The sequence below is a fragment of the Carcharhinus amblyrhynchos genome, chromosome 11 (assembly GCF_965287045.1).
Source record: "Carcharhinus amblyrhynchos chromosome 11, sCarAmb.v2.hapA, whole genome shotgun sequence".
Lineage (NCBI taxonomy): Eukaryota > Metazoa > Chordata > Chondrichthyes > Carcharhiniformes > Carcharhinidae > Carcharhinus > Carcharhinus amblyrhynchos.
Genome location: NC_137334.1, coordinates 14,972,345 through 14,986,595, shown reverse-complemented (window position 1 = coordinate 14,986,595; position 14,251 = coordinate 14,972,345). Strand labels below are relative to the sequence as shown.

Genomic DNA, 14,251 nt, shown 5'->3' with positions numbered 1-14,251 from the left:
AATTTAAAAGATCACACGGATAAAAATGGCTTCTAATCCCTTGACTGGAACAGACACCAACACTTAAATACAATTGCAATACGTGGGCCACGAATATGCACAATCTAACTAAACTACACCTCGCTATATTATGTCATCTAACTCGGATAAAAATCAACACTTGTGGATTCCATGCAAAATTAACTCAAAAATATATCAGAAAGATTCTGACTATTGTGAATAGCAGTTGCTTCACGTTGGCACAGCAATTAGCACTGCTATCCCACAGCACCAGGGACCCAGGTCCAATTTTTATCTTGGGCAACAGTGTGGAGATTGTACCTACTTCACATGCCCACATGGGTTTCCTCCAGGCGTTTCGGTTTCATCCCATGGTCCAAAGATGTGCAGCTTAAGTGGATTGGCCGTGCGAAATGAATGGGCTGGCGTCAGAGGGATTGAGGAGAGGGGTTTAGCTGAGTAAGAGAGAGTTGGTGTTGACACAATGGGCCAAATGGCCTCCTCCTGCACTGCAGGGGTTTTATGGTTCATAAAAAAAATCTGATGGCAAAACCAACTGAATTCAATAACCATATTACTTAAAATTCTCTTTATTTACTGTACTAAACCTTGAAGGAAAATCTAGGCCAGTTCAATACTATTAAAAATGAAGGCCCCACAGGAAATATGTAAAGAATATTTACATATCTGTAACATATTTATGAATTGCTTTATATAGATATATTATAGAACAAAATGAGAGTTGGCTACCTTGAAAATATTGCATTAAACACTAATTCTGAACAGGCATGGCAAATTCAGGAAATGTCACAACAGATCACGCATTTCTATTTATATCTTTCAATCTATTACTTCAGCTTTGCCTCAAAGAAAACAGCCGAAGCCTTTTTTGGCATCATTTATCATTGTGGTGTTAAATCCTGTGAAAATTGTTTAGCACAGGCAGTTGTCTGTATACACTGTGTGCAAGCATGGCCTATCAGTAGCACTAGTTATGCTACATTCTTTAATTTTTGCAAAAGAACTATTAAAAACCCCAACAACTGTGGGTCACCTGCACCCCTGGAAGACTTCCCACCCTGCACCATCCCTTGTGCAACTCCCCATGCATTTTTATTTGCCACTGGCATGCATAGCAAGATCCCAACCAAAAACTGATGAAAGCCATGAGAGAGGCAGGATTGTATGTGCATGGTTTTCTGGATTAAATGTGTACATATGACAGCCATGGCACAGGAAACACTCGTGGTCTTCTCACTTCTTGCTCACAGTAGTAGTGGTCGGGCGCCCATTTTCTTTAAACAGCAATTTGAGAGAGGGGAGGGGAAAAAAAACCAAAAATGTAGTGTGGCCAAACTGTTCTCTCCTGGCTGCAATTCTAAACTGAAAAATCGCTTGACAGGCCAAAAAGAAAATCGAGCGGAGGGGAGGAAAGGTGAGGAGAGAGAAATAAATGCCTGGTGGTTTAATAAAAAAAAGATTTTTGGCGGGGTTTTCTTTCTGCAAGGAGATGGAAGGGGGAATTGGAGGAGGAGGATGGCGTGGGTGATTTTTTTCAGATGCAAACACTGCTGGAGGCTACTTCATGAGGAGAGAAAGACTTTCTTCTTCTCCCTCCCTCTCTCTCTCTGCAATCCAGGAGCCCTGTTCATGAACAAGCCAGCCGCCATTGTTCAGATACAAGCCTTCCCCAACAACAACAACACCGCCCCTCCACACCCAACCCTGTCGCTCGCTCGCTCTCTCTCTCGATTTATCTAACTCTCGTCTCTTACCGGTTTTATTTCCCTCAAGTCCCCGGCTCTCTCTGCTGCCACTGGACACTCGCACCGAGACGTAAACACCGCGTCAGTCCCTTACACCTCCACCGCGTCACTCACACACTCTCCCCCTCTCTCTCTGACTGACTCGCTTTCTCGGCGGCTCCGGCGCAAACAGAGAAAAGGAGTGGGGGGCAGGGATGGTAAGGAAGCGCCACTGCGCAGCCGCCAACTGACTCCAACAGCCAGCCAACGTCCCGCTCGCGTCCGCCCCTCCCCCACTCCTCACGGCGCTTGACACTGCGCATGCCCTCCTGCCCCCACTCCTGCCTAGTGCCCCATACTGCACATGCGCACCTCCGGACTCCTTCCCAGTGCCCAATACTACGCATGCTTTACCCCACTTCTTTCTGGCGCCCGACAGTTGCGCATGCTCGCTGTCCTTCCCTCCTCTCCCCTCTTGTTTCGGCATTCGACATTGCGCATGCCCGCCCTCCCTCCTTTCTTTCCGTCTGCTTTCTCTCTGCTTCTCCTCCCCCACCTCCCCGCGTCATTATAACGGTGCCCATAACTGCGCATGCCTATTCTCTTCTCTCTCTGCCAAGCCGCCAGGTTGCGCGGTGAGAGGCCGCGAGCCGCGCCTTGTCGGCTGCGCGCGAGCGACCAAACCAACCGATAAGAGAGAGAGACGCGCGTGCGCATGGCGCGAGAGCGCTTTCGAAAGGTGGAGCTGCGCCCGTGTGAAGGGGGCCGATCGATTCAAAGGCCGCCAGGTACACACAGTTGAATCGATTTCAACGTGACAGCTTTTAATCATAATAAATTTTTGTTCGGACTCTCCACCCACGACGATGAGAGATTATTATGGAATGGGAAACGCGCCCTTTTGGTCAAAGATTGTGTGAACGCGCTCCTCAGAGAAACTGACCGACTATTGCGCACGCGCACTCGGCCACGTTCGCCTTGGCTAGCCCGAAAAATGTGCGCGTGCACGGGCCTTCATTTTGTGAACAACAACATATTTAACCAGTGGAGAGACAAGTGGGGGCAATAGTGGTGGAATGAGAGCCTTTTTTCGCAACAATAATTATGCATTCCGTGCCATTCTATTCCTATGTTTGGGATGAATTGGATTCCTATGCTTTTCCATCCCAATGGTGTGGAAATCTCATGCTATTTCCATCCTCTCATATCAATTTCGTTCAATCCCTCTCCTGTCATTTCCCCCTCCCCGGGTGCTCTAGTATCCCTAGTCAGATCCCTTGGGCAAGGCTTTGGCTCAGTGGATAGCAGTCTTGCCTTTCAGTTATAAAGTTGAAGCCCAGACATGAGGCTTAAGCATCAAAATAAGGACTGATGTTCTGAGAATAGAACTGAGAGATTGCTACACCGTCAGTATCAAGATGCAGTATTACAATGGTGGCGAATCTGTATTTTGGTGAGCCAAGGCCCTATTTTCCCTCTTAGGTGGGTAAGAAACATCTCTGTGTGAGAATTTCAAACAAGGAAAAGCAAATGGTTTATCCCTGGTGTCCTGACAAATATTTACCTTTACCCTCCCCCTCCCCCCACAGTCAACATTATAAAAATCACAGAATTTTTACAGCACAGAAGGGGCATTTGGCCATTTGAGTCTGTACTGGTTTTTTTGAAAGAGTGTTATACTTGGCTGTACCCCTGCCACCCCCTGCTGCCATAACCCTATAATCTTACCCATTTTTCAGAAAGCAATCCAATTCCACTTCTCTTTTTGCCATTTTTTAAAATCTGTGGCCTCTAGTTCTTGATGCTGTCTTGAGTGAGAACAGTTTCTCACTTTTTACTCTCCATACCTTTCAAGATCTTGAATACTTCCATCAAGTCGCTTCTCAGCCTTCTTTTCTCCAAGGAAAATGGTCTCAACCTCTCTGATCAATCCATGTAGCTACAGTTCTTTATCCCTGGAATTATTCTTGTGAATCTCCTCTGTCCTCTACTTTGCATCTTTCCTCAAGTACAGCTGCTAGAACTGGACACAGAATGCCAGATGAAACCCAAGACAGATTGGCTGTTGTAACATTGCTGGCCACGGGAGCTTGCTGTGAGCAAATTGGCTGCCACATTTCCTACATTACAGCAGCGACTATAATTCAAAATTACCTGTGGCTGCAAAGTGCTTTGTGATATCCTCGGGTCATGAAAGGTGCTAAGACTTGGGTAGGGGTTGGACCATGGAACAATGTGAAAAGTTGCTTGACTGCTATTGACAATTCACAGCAAAGTATAATTTACAATCTCTTAAAATGCAGAAGTGAAAAATTTAAAGACTTAGAAATAATTGCTCCAGTTTATAAAAATGGTTTGGTGTCTAGTCAGAGATGGTGTAGTTTTTCTGTCTCGGAAGAGAGGATCTGGTTGGAAACCTACTGACAGAATAATGTTTGTAGAAACTTGCTATTTAATTGTGCACTTTATTGTGATGCCATGTTTGGATTATCACAATTAATGCAATGATTGATTTTGAGCCTGAGGTGGCTGTTATGATTATACCAACTGAAGTGCTGTACTGAGGTTGTGCTGCACTCAGCTATTGGCTTTTGGGTGAGATGTCAAATTTGGAACTCATTTTTCATCTTTGGTGGTTGTAAATGTCCCATTGCACTGTTATGAATAAATGGAGGGGAATCAAGTTTACAGCAGAGAAAAAGGCTGCCCTACCCCACATACTTCCTCTCAACCTTTACCTCACCAAATAAGCAATATCTTCTATTCCTATCTCCTTCACATGCTACTTAGCTTATTATTAAATGTATATATAGTACAGTATGGGCAGCATGATGGCACGGTAGTTAGCACTGCTTCCTCCCAGCGCCAGGGACCCAGGTTTGATTCCCGGCTTGGGTCACTGTCTGTGTCGAGTTTGCACATTCTGCTCGTGTCTGCGTGGGTTTCCTCCGGGTGCTCTGGTTTCCTCCCACAGACCAAAGATGTGCAGGTTAGGTGAATTGGCCATGCCAAATTCTCCCTCAGTGTACCCGAACAGGCGCTGGAGTGTGGTGACTAGGGGATTTTCATAGTAATGTCATTGCAGTATTAATGTAAGACTACTTCTGACTGATAAATACATTTTTAAAAAAGCATATTATTTACCTGCAAGTCGCAGATTCTTCCTCTCTTTGGTTAAAGAGCTTTCTCCTCAGTTCCCTATTTATTAGTGAGTATCATAGTTATGACCTTAAAGTTTGGTCTTCTCATCAAATGGATGTAAAATAAAGTTTTACTTTATTTTACAATCATTGCTGTGGATGAGGAACTAAGTATATGACATCCAAATCTACTCATGATACAGAGCTAGTTGGGAAAGATAATTATGAGAAGAATGCAACAGAATATGGACTGGTTAAGTTATTGGACAAGAAGATGATGGAATATAATGTGAGGAAGTGATAATGTAAAATTATCCAATACGGTAGGAAAAATGGAAACGTGAATTTTTTTTAATGATGACAGACTGGTAAATGTTGCTAATCAGAGGGATTTGATTTGCATACAATTCGCAGAACGTCAAACTGCAAGGCCCACCATGCAATTACACTAATAACTTTTATTTGTGCAATACCTTTGATCTAATGAAACATCCACAGGGGCTTTGCAGAATAATATAAAACAAAGTATGATACAGACCAACATGAGATATGAGGTCAATTGACTAAAAACTTGGTCAAAGAGGTAGTTCTTAAGGATTTATTTGATATATTGTTGTCACGTATATTAGTATGCAGTGCACTATACAGACAAAGCATACTGTTCATAGAGAAGGAATGAAGAGAGTGCAAAATCTAGTGTTACAGTCATAGCTAGGGTGTAGAGAAAGATCAACTTAGTGTGTGGCAGGTCCATTTAAAAGTCTGATGGCAGCAGAGAAGAAGCTGTTCCTGAGTGAGTTGATGAGTGACTTTTCTATCTTTTTCCCGACGAAAGTGGAAGAGGGAATTTCTGAGTTGGGTGGGGTCCTTGATTATGCTGGCTGCTTTTCTGAGGAGCAGGAAATGTAAACAGAGTCAATGGGTGGGAGGTTGATTTGTGTGATGGACTGAGCTTCATTCACGATTCTATATTTATTGTGGTCTTGGACAGAGCAGGAGCCATACCAAACTGTGATACAACCAGAAAGAATGCTTTCTACGATGCATCTGTAAAAGTTGGTGAGAGTCATAGCTGACATGCCAAATTTCCTTAGTCTTCTGAGAAAGTAGAGACTTTGGTGAGCTTTCTTAACCACGGTGTTGGCATGGGGGACCAGGACAGGTTTCTAGTGAACGGGACACCTAAAAGCATGAAGTTCTCAAAGGAAAGTGAGGTAGAGTGACATAAGGAAGGAATTCTGGAGGCTTGGGGCCTAGGTAACCAAAACCACCGCCACCTATGCTGGAGCAATGATGAGTGAGAACACACAAATGACCAGAATTAGCAAAGTGCAGAGAGCTGGAGGGTTTGGGGGGTATTACAGAGGCAGGGAGGGGCATAGCAATAGAGGAATATGCAGACAAGGATAGGGATTTCAAAACTAAATTATGAAGGCAAATGGTATTAGTTTTTATTGCACGGGGTGTGGAGTATAAGATGTAAGGAATTCTTGATGCTATTCGATTGGACTTTGGTGAAATTAAACCTGGATTGTTGTGTATAGTTTTTGTCTCCTTCCCCAATGAAAGATGAACTTGTTTTTGAAGGGACGCAGTGAAAATTCACAAGATTGATTCCTGGGATGAGAAGCTTCTCATTGGTGATTCAGTGGTCAGCAAGGCTGTCTCACAGCATCAGGGACCCAGGTTCGATTCTGCCTTGGGCACTTGTGTGGAGTCTGCGCATTCTTCCTGTGTCTACGTGGGTTTCCTCTGGGTGCTCCAATTTCCTCCCACACTCTAAAGATGTGCATGTTAGGCCGATTGGCCATGCTAAATTGCCCCTTAGTGTCCATAGATGTGCAGGTTAGGTGAATAGGTGATGGTAAATGTGCAGGGATAGTGCAGAGGTGAGGACTTGGTTGGGATGCTGTTTTGAAGAGTCGGTGCAGACTTGATGGGCCTCTTTCTGCACTGTAGAGATTCTATGGATTGAGTTGAATAGATCAATATTTTCTGAAATTTAGAAGAATGCAAGGTAATCTCATTGAAACATGAAAAAATTGTGAATGCTTGACAGGATAAATGTTGAGAGGCTGTTTCTCCTGCCTGCAGATCATAGTTCATGATAGGAGATAGTTCATGTAGGACTAAAATGAGGAGAAAGCTCTTCACTCAGAGCTATGAATCTTTGGAACATTCTACTCCTGAGGACTGTGTGACCACCCTCCTTGACCACTTTGTTCTTGACCACTCTGTTCTTGAGTATATTCAAGACTGAGATTAATTGATTGTTGGACACAAAGGGTACAACAGGAAAGTGAAGTTCATGAGGTGCATAGATCAGGTAGACAGTCAACATCTTTTCCCAAAGGCGGGGGAATCTAAAACAAGGGGGCATGGGTTTAAGGTGAGAGGGGAGAGATACAAAAAGGTCCAGAGGGGCAATTTTTTTACACAGAGGATGGTGAGTGTCTGGAACAAGCTGTCAGAGGTAGTAGCAGAGGCGGGTACAATTTTGTATTTTAAAAAGTATTTGGACAGTTACATGGGCAAGATGGATATAGAGAGATATGGGCCAAATGTGGGCAATTGGGACTAGCTTATTGGTTTAAAAAAAGAGCAGCATTGGACAAGTTGGGCCTAAGGGCCTGTTTCCATGCTGTAAACCTCTATGATTCCGTGATTCTAGGTTGATGTAAAAGTTCAGCTCTGTTGATCCATACGTCTGTGAAAGAAAGCCATAGGCTCAAATTGGTCTCTTTAGTATATATACAAATGTAATTTTAATTACATCACTCAAACATTATTAAATGATTAGAGGAGGCTTGATGGAACATAAGACCTGCCAAATCTGTTCCTGTCAGCTAAACAATGAACGACAGTGGCCCTAGCATTGAGCCCTGTGGAACATCAGCTTCCATTTTTTATTTATCCCTTAAATTCATGCTAAAAATATAGGCTGGAATTTTACCACTCTGCCCGCCGTGGGAATCGGACTGGGCAAGGCACAGACCACTTTAACGGCTTTTGTGGTTTCAGGGTGAACAAGGCCATAAAATTCCACTATTAGACCGGTACCTTCCAGACTCTCACATCGAGATCTTCTGGTCTTGCCGAAAGCGCACCCTCATCGTGGGTTTCCCAGTGGCAAAGGGTTGCGTTCAATGTGAAACCATGTTGACAGCAGTGGAACCAGAAGATCTCATCATTGGGCAATGACAGGCCACCTCTGCTGCGAAACAAGCAGTGAGCTGTGTGGAATATCCCGGTAAAAAGTCTGACAACATCCACGTCATGGAATATCCCGCCCATAGATTATATGATGTATAGTATATATTAAATAATAAAGATCATTTGGGCATTGTTGCATTGCTGTCTGCGGCTCTTACTGTAAGTACTTTGGCTACCATATTTCCGCTATTACAATAGTGACTACAGTTGAAAAGTATTTCATTTTGCTATAAAGTGCTTCAGGGCATCCCAAGGTTGCCATTCTATATAAATACAAGTTTTTTTTAATGATACCACCTGAAGCATATCTGTTTGATGGATGTGTTGTCAGCCACAGTATATTAGTGTTCTGTCTTATCTAGCTAATTCCATTAATGTTTCAAATTAAATTGCCTTAATTCAGTCTGACATCAAAGAAAGCTTTTGCTTTCCCCAGCCTTTTAGTGAATTAGCTGTATTAAATTGGAATAACAGACCACAATACTTTTTAACTTTGGTCATGCCAGATTTTCGCTACAGACTTTGAGTCTCTGGAACTTCGGATGCATTTATAATCATGTCAGGAAGTTAGGAGGCTGTCCTCTTTGGCAAACTGCAATGAATCCAGGCACGGTTAACTGTTCAGAGCAGAAAATGCTTGAACATGATACTGAGGAAAATGAATAAAGGCCATGTTCCAGGCAACAGGGTACCACTGTTGCAAAAAAGAAGATTAAATAAATCGGCAAGTAATGATGGTAAGTTTAGATTTTATGTCTGGAAAGTAGACAGAAAGACTCAAGAAGCAAGAAATTATACATTGCTTTGGCCCAGTGAAACAATTGGTGGAGCGGCATGGACGCCTGTGGGATAACGTGGAACCCCTTGGCCCCACTCAAGGTATTACTTTCGATTGACATCAATGGAGTTTAAAATTGCATGAGATATACAAATAGCTCTCCATTCCTGGATCACAGGTAACTCTTTAATGTACCAGTCCTTTGAAGTTGTGGACATTAGGCATATGGATAACATTGGAATAGTTTAGGTTAGGGGGTCATTAGATTGGTTCCACTGGTCGGCGCAACATCGAGGGCCGAAGGGCCTGTACTGCACTGTAATGTTGTATATTCTATATGTAGTGCTGCATGTTTGGTCATCAGTGACTTCTTAATCCAACCCTTATATAAAGGGTTTCACCAAAGCAACATATTAAGAAGGCAGTTGGCAAGGAAGGGTGGTAGTTAGTGACTGATTCAATATGGGGTTGAACTCTTATCTATTTCTTCTCTTTTTACAACAAATCCATTAGCTTGATCTTGAATCTCACAAATGGGTCAAAATAATTCAAGGAACTCTGAACCATTGAAAAGACCTGTTTTAATACTGACTTTCTCCACAGCCCTTGACTTACAGGAGAATGTGTTACCAACTTTGGTGTCGCTCAGAATTCTTTCATTTGAAAGTCTCAGAATTTTACAGCATTGGAGGAACTTCCATCCTGTCCATTGTGCCTAACTTGACTTTTTGGACAAAATACCCAATTTGTCCTATTCTCCTGTTCTTTCCCATAACCTTGTGATTTTCAAGGATATACCCAATTCACTTTTGAAGTTCTTCAATCTGCTTTCACCAGGCTTTCAGGAGGTACATTCCCAATCACAGATGTATGTTCTTTCAATGCTGAGTAACTGCAAATAGGGTGTAAACGATTATTTAAAGAGGCTAGTTACTTTTGGATTTGTTATTTCAATCAAATCATTATGGTTGCACCCAAATTTTTCTGAATATTGATATTTAAAAGTTTAACCCTTTTTAAAAGTATTCAGCTTTTTAATTCTTACATCTACATTGCATCTGCAACTATGTTTCCCACTCTCTTAAGCTGTATTTATCTCTTTTCACTGTCTTTGGGTCCTCCTAGAAAAGGGTTGATAGGTTGGGCAAAGAAAAAGGGAGAGATCAAAACTGGGGCCATAAATATAAGTAATTCTAGTAACTGCAATAGGGAGTTCGGAAACAGCTTTTTTAACCAGAGAAATGTGGTATTCATAACCACAATGAGTGGTGACAAGCTTAGATGCATTTAAAGGAAGCTGGGTAAACACAGAAAGCAACAGAATGTTATGCTGATGGGATTACATGAAGATGGGTGGAAAGAGACTTGTGTGGAGCGTGAACATCGTCATGGACCATCTGGGTTGAATGGTCTGTTTTTGTGCTGTACATTGTATGTAGTTGCCAGTAAATTCTTCATATTTCCCTCTCAAACTAAATTTAGTCTGAAATCTTGCTAATGAACTGCCCATCAAGATGGAATCTGTGAGAGTTTGAATTTTAAATGGGTTCTTGGAATGCACAGACAATTCTCCCATAGCTAAAGTCGCAGATCCACAGAAAGATGCCAGTTCAAATTGAGTGTTTATTTATTTATTAATGTCACAAGCAGGCTTACGTTATCACTGTAATGAAGTTACTGTGAACATCCCCATGGAATGGAATCCCTGTGGAAAGCACGGAATGTCTCCGAAAAAAGATTCTGATGAAATTTGTACAGCCTTTATCTATCACATCAACATGCCATTGCACATTCATTTCCTATGCTGGACATATTTATGTGATTTAATTTCTCAGGAGTTAGCACCTGTTTTGTTCTACACATGAGGGATTTGGTTAACAGCCTGAGGTGTTAACCAAATCCCTCCAGCCTATTATCTCCAGCCTATTAGCTTGAGATAAAATCAAAATACAGATCACAGAGATTAATATAATCACTGTGCCATGCTCCTGCCCTTCCGTTTTAACTGAGTGCCACCCTTGTTCTTCCAAAATAGTTCAATTTTTTTTCTTGAAGCAGTTCAATTTTTTTTTGTTTTTATTCCGATTCAATCCAATCAAGTCCAATTCAGAGTCCCAACAAGTTGAGACAGTCCCAATCCCAAGCTGACAAGACAGGGCTCTCACCTCCTGTCTTGGGCTTGATCTACATGATCCAAGCTGATTGGAGTAGGTATAGCTCCTCCTCCAAGGCTTGATCTCATTTGCATCTTAGCCAAAAGGCCGAAGCAGTTCAAATTACTAAATTATATTTGTGAGTGCTGGGTGACTTATCCCTCTCAACCCATGATATTTGGGTTGCCTGAACCACTTTAACTTTGATATGAAGTGAGTGTGAAGGTTGGGTATTTGGACGATCCTTTCCTATGGGGCTGGCATAATTTATGTTTGTAGTGGCTCACCTCTGAATGGATTTGAGTTAGGCAAGAAGGAGAAATGTTGACTTCAAAAGTTGAGCAAGAATACAGTCATGTGAATTGCACTGCAGAAATTTGGATGCAAATCTTTAGTACAGAGCCATCTTGTGTGCATATTTGGTAGTTGTTCATACCTGTGGTTAGATATAAAGTGGAATGCTGTTACAGGTTGCTGTTACAGGTTATCATGATGTGGAGATGCTGGCATCGGACTGGGGTAAACACAATAAGAAGTCTCACAACACCAGGTTAAAGTCCAGCAGGCTTATTTGGTAGCAGATTTGGCTTTAACCTGGTGTTGTGAGACTTCTTATAAGTTATCATGTTCAGAGATTTCAGAGCAAGAAATAAAAAGCAAATGGAAAAACATGAAAGTGAGTTACAGAGTTTTTCAGCACAGAAAGAGGCTCTTGGGCCATCACATCCATACCAGCCATCACTGATCCATTCTCACCCTATTTGACAGCATTTGGTCCATGGCCTCGCATGCCACACTGTTTCTCCAATGCTTTTCCAATGTTGTGAGGGTTCCTGCCTCTAGCACTCTTTCAGGCAGTTAGTTTCAGATTCCCACCACCTCTGGGTGAAAAGGTTTTTCCTCAAATTCACTCCAAATCTCCGCTTGCCTTAAATCTCAATCCCCTGGTTATTGACCTATTTACTAAGGGGAAATGTTTCTTCCTATCTATAATCCTGTGAATTTGGTACACCTTGATCAGGTTCTCCCTCAAGTCTTTTCTGCTCTGAAATAAACAATCCCAGCCTAATGAGCCTCTCTTCATAGCTGAAATGCTCCAGCCCAGGCAACATCCTTGTGAATCTCCTCAGCATACTTTCAACTTCAATCACTTCCATGGATCGGGTTCAATTCCCAGCTTGGGTCATTCTGCAAATTCTGCTCATTTTCCCCATGTCTGCATGGGTTTCCTCAGGGTGTTCCGGTTTCCTCCCACAGTCCAAAAAACTTGCTGGTTATGTGCATTGGCCATGCTAAATTCTCCCTCACTGTCAAACCACACAGGCGCTGGAGTGTGGCGACTGAGGAATTTCCACAGTAACTTCATTGCAGTGTTGATGTGGGCCTACTTGTGAAAATAGTAAATTAAACTTTAATGTGATGACCAGAACTGTACACAGTACTCCAGCTGTGGTGTAATGAGTGTTTTATACAGCTCCACCATAACCTCTCTGCTTTTCTGTCCTGTGCCTCGGATAGTAAAGGCAAGTGTCCAGTTTACCCTATTAGTCAGCTTATCTATCTGTCCTGCTGCCTTCAAGGATCTCTGTGCATGCATTCCTAAATGGCTGTGGTCCTCTGTACTTCGTAGCATCCTGCCATTCATTGTACTCCCTTGCCTTGTTAGTCCACTCTAAATGCATCACCTCACACTTTTCAGGGTTAAATTCTATGTGCTACTATTCTGCCCAAGTCATCAAGCAGTGAATTCCACCCTCTTGATGTAAACATTTTTCCTCATGTCCTCTCCAATCCTTTTACCAATCACACCAAATCCCTGGTATCTGCGACCTGCTCTCTCTCCCTCTCTCCACAACAGCTTCCCACCCCTCACCCCCAGCAACCCTCGCACATCCAATCTCCCCTCAAAGCTGCAACCCTCAAACCCTGACAACGTTCTTGTAAATCTCCTCTCTACTCTCTCAGACTTGTCAGGAGCAATTGTGAGCCTGCATTAACCATGAGCATAAACAGTGATGGGAGCCCAAAATATTGCAAGAATTGGGAAATAAAATTCTTGTTGGCGAGATCTCATTTCCTGATTTTCCGCATCCACTGCTAGTGACAAAGAACAGTACAGCACAGGAACAGGCCCTTTGGCCCACCAAGTCTGCCGACGCAGGTGCCTCTCTAATTTAATATTTTCTTGTTTCTACTTGGTCCATATTCCTCTATTCCCTGCGTATTCATATATCTATCCAGATGCTTCCACCACCACCTCCGGCAGCATGTTCCAAGCATTCACCAATCTGTGTGAAAAACTTGCCTCTTACATCTCATAAATCTTCCCCCTCTCACTTTCAACCTATGTTCCCAACTAATCAACCCTTCAACCATGGGAAAAAGACTCTGACTATCTACTCTATCCAAGCCTGTAATAATCTTGTAAACCCCTATCAGTTTCTCTCCCCCCACCTTTCCCCCCAGTCCTCCGACACTCCAATGAAAATAGTTCAAGTTTGTTCAACTTTTATTCATAGCCCATATCCTCCAAACCAGGCAAATCTCTTCTACACCCTTTGCAATGAATCAGCATCCTTCCAATAGTGTGACGACCAGGATTGTACTCTATCCAAATGCGGCCTAACCATGCACTTTCTTGACCACCTTGTCCACCCGAGTTGTCACTTTCAGGGAACTATGGGTCTGCGTGCTCAGATCCCTCTGTATGCTAATATTTCTAAGGCACTACCATTTACTGTATACTTTCCTTCTGTGATGGACCTTCCAAATCGCATCACCTCAAATGTCTGGGTGAAATTCCATTTGCCATTTTTTGGTCCAGGTCTCCAGCAGATTTATGTTCTGCTGTGTCTTCTTGACAAAACTCCTCACTGTCCACTATTCATCCAATTTTTGTATCATCTGCAAATTTACTAATCAGATCACCTACATTTTCCTCCAAATCACTCATACATATTACAAACAACAGAGGCTCCAGCACTGATCCTTGTGGAACACCACTTGTAACAGACCTCCAGTTAAAAATGTATCCTTCCACTGCTATTCTCTGCTTTCTGTGCCCAAGGCACACTACGAGGTTCCTGCTCACAGAGACCGGGAACCTAATTTTCATAAATTTTAATCTCATAAATTGACTGTCTCACCATCACTTCCATCTTCATTAGATATTGAAATCTCGCTGGCGTGAAGTCACATTGGCACAGCATAAAACAGCTTTAT

At 42.7% G+C, this 14,251-nt stretch overlaps 1 protein-coding gene and 1 long non-coding RNA gene across 2 annotated transcripts in view; one reads left to right on the top strand and one right to left on the bottom strand.

Annotated features, from left to right (window-relative positions):
* Nucleotides 1–1,922, bottom strand: part of creb1b (cAMP responsive element binding protein 1b) — an 87,677-nt gene extending 85,755 nt beyond the window's left edge. Inside the window, exon 1 of the mRNA XM_080198595.1 lies at nucleotides 1,776–1,922. The gene's annotated coding sequence lies outside the window, so the exon portion shown is untranslated. The remainder of the gene's footprint in view (nucleotides 1–1,775) is intronic.
* A 529-nt stretch (nucleotides 1,923–2,451) lies between these two features.
* LOC145349659 (uncharacterized) overlaps nucleotides 2,452–14,251 on the top strand; it is a 94,930-nt gene continuing 83,130 nt past the window's right edge. The window contains exon 1 of the long non-coding RNA XR_013888134.1: nucleotides 2,452–2,533. This is a non-coding gene — a long non-coding RNA (uncharacterized LOC145349659). The remainder of the gene's footprint in view (nucleotides 2,534–14,251) is intronic.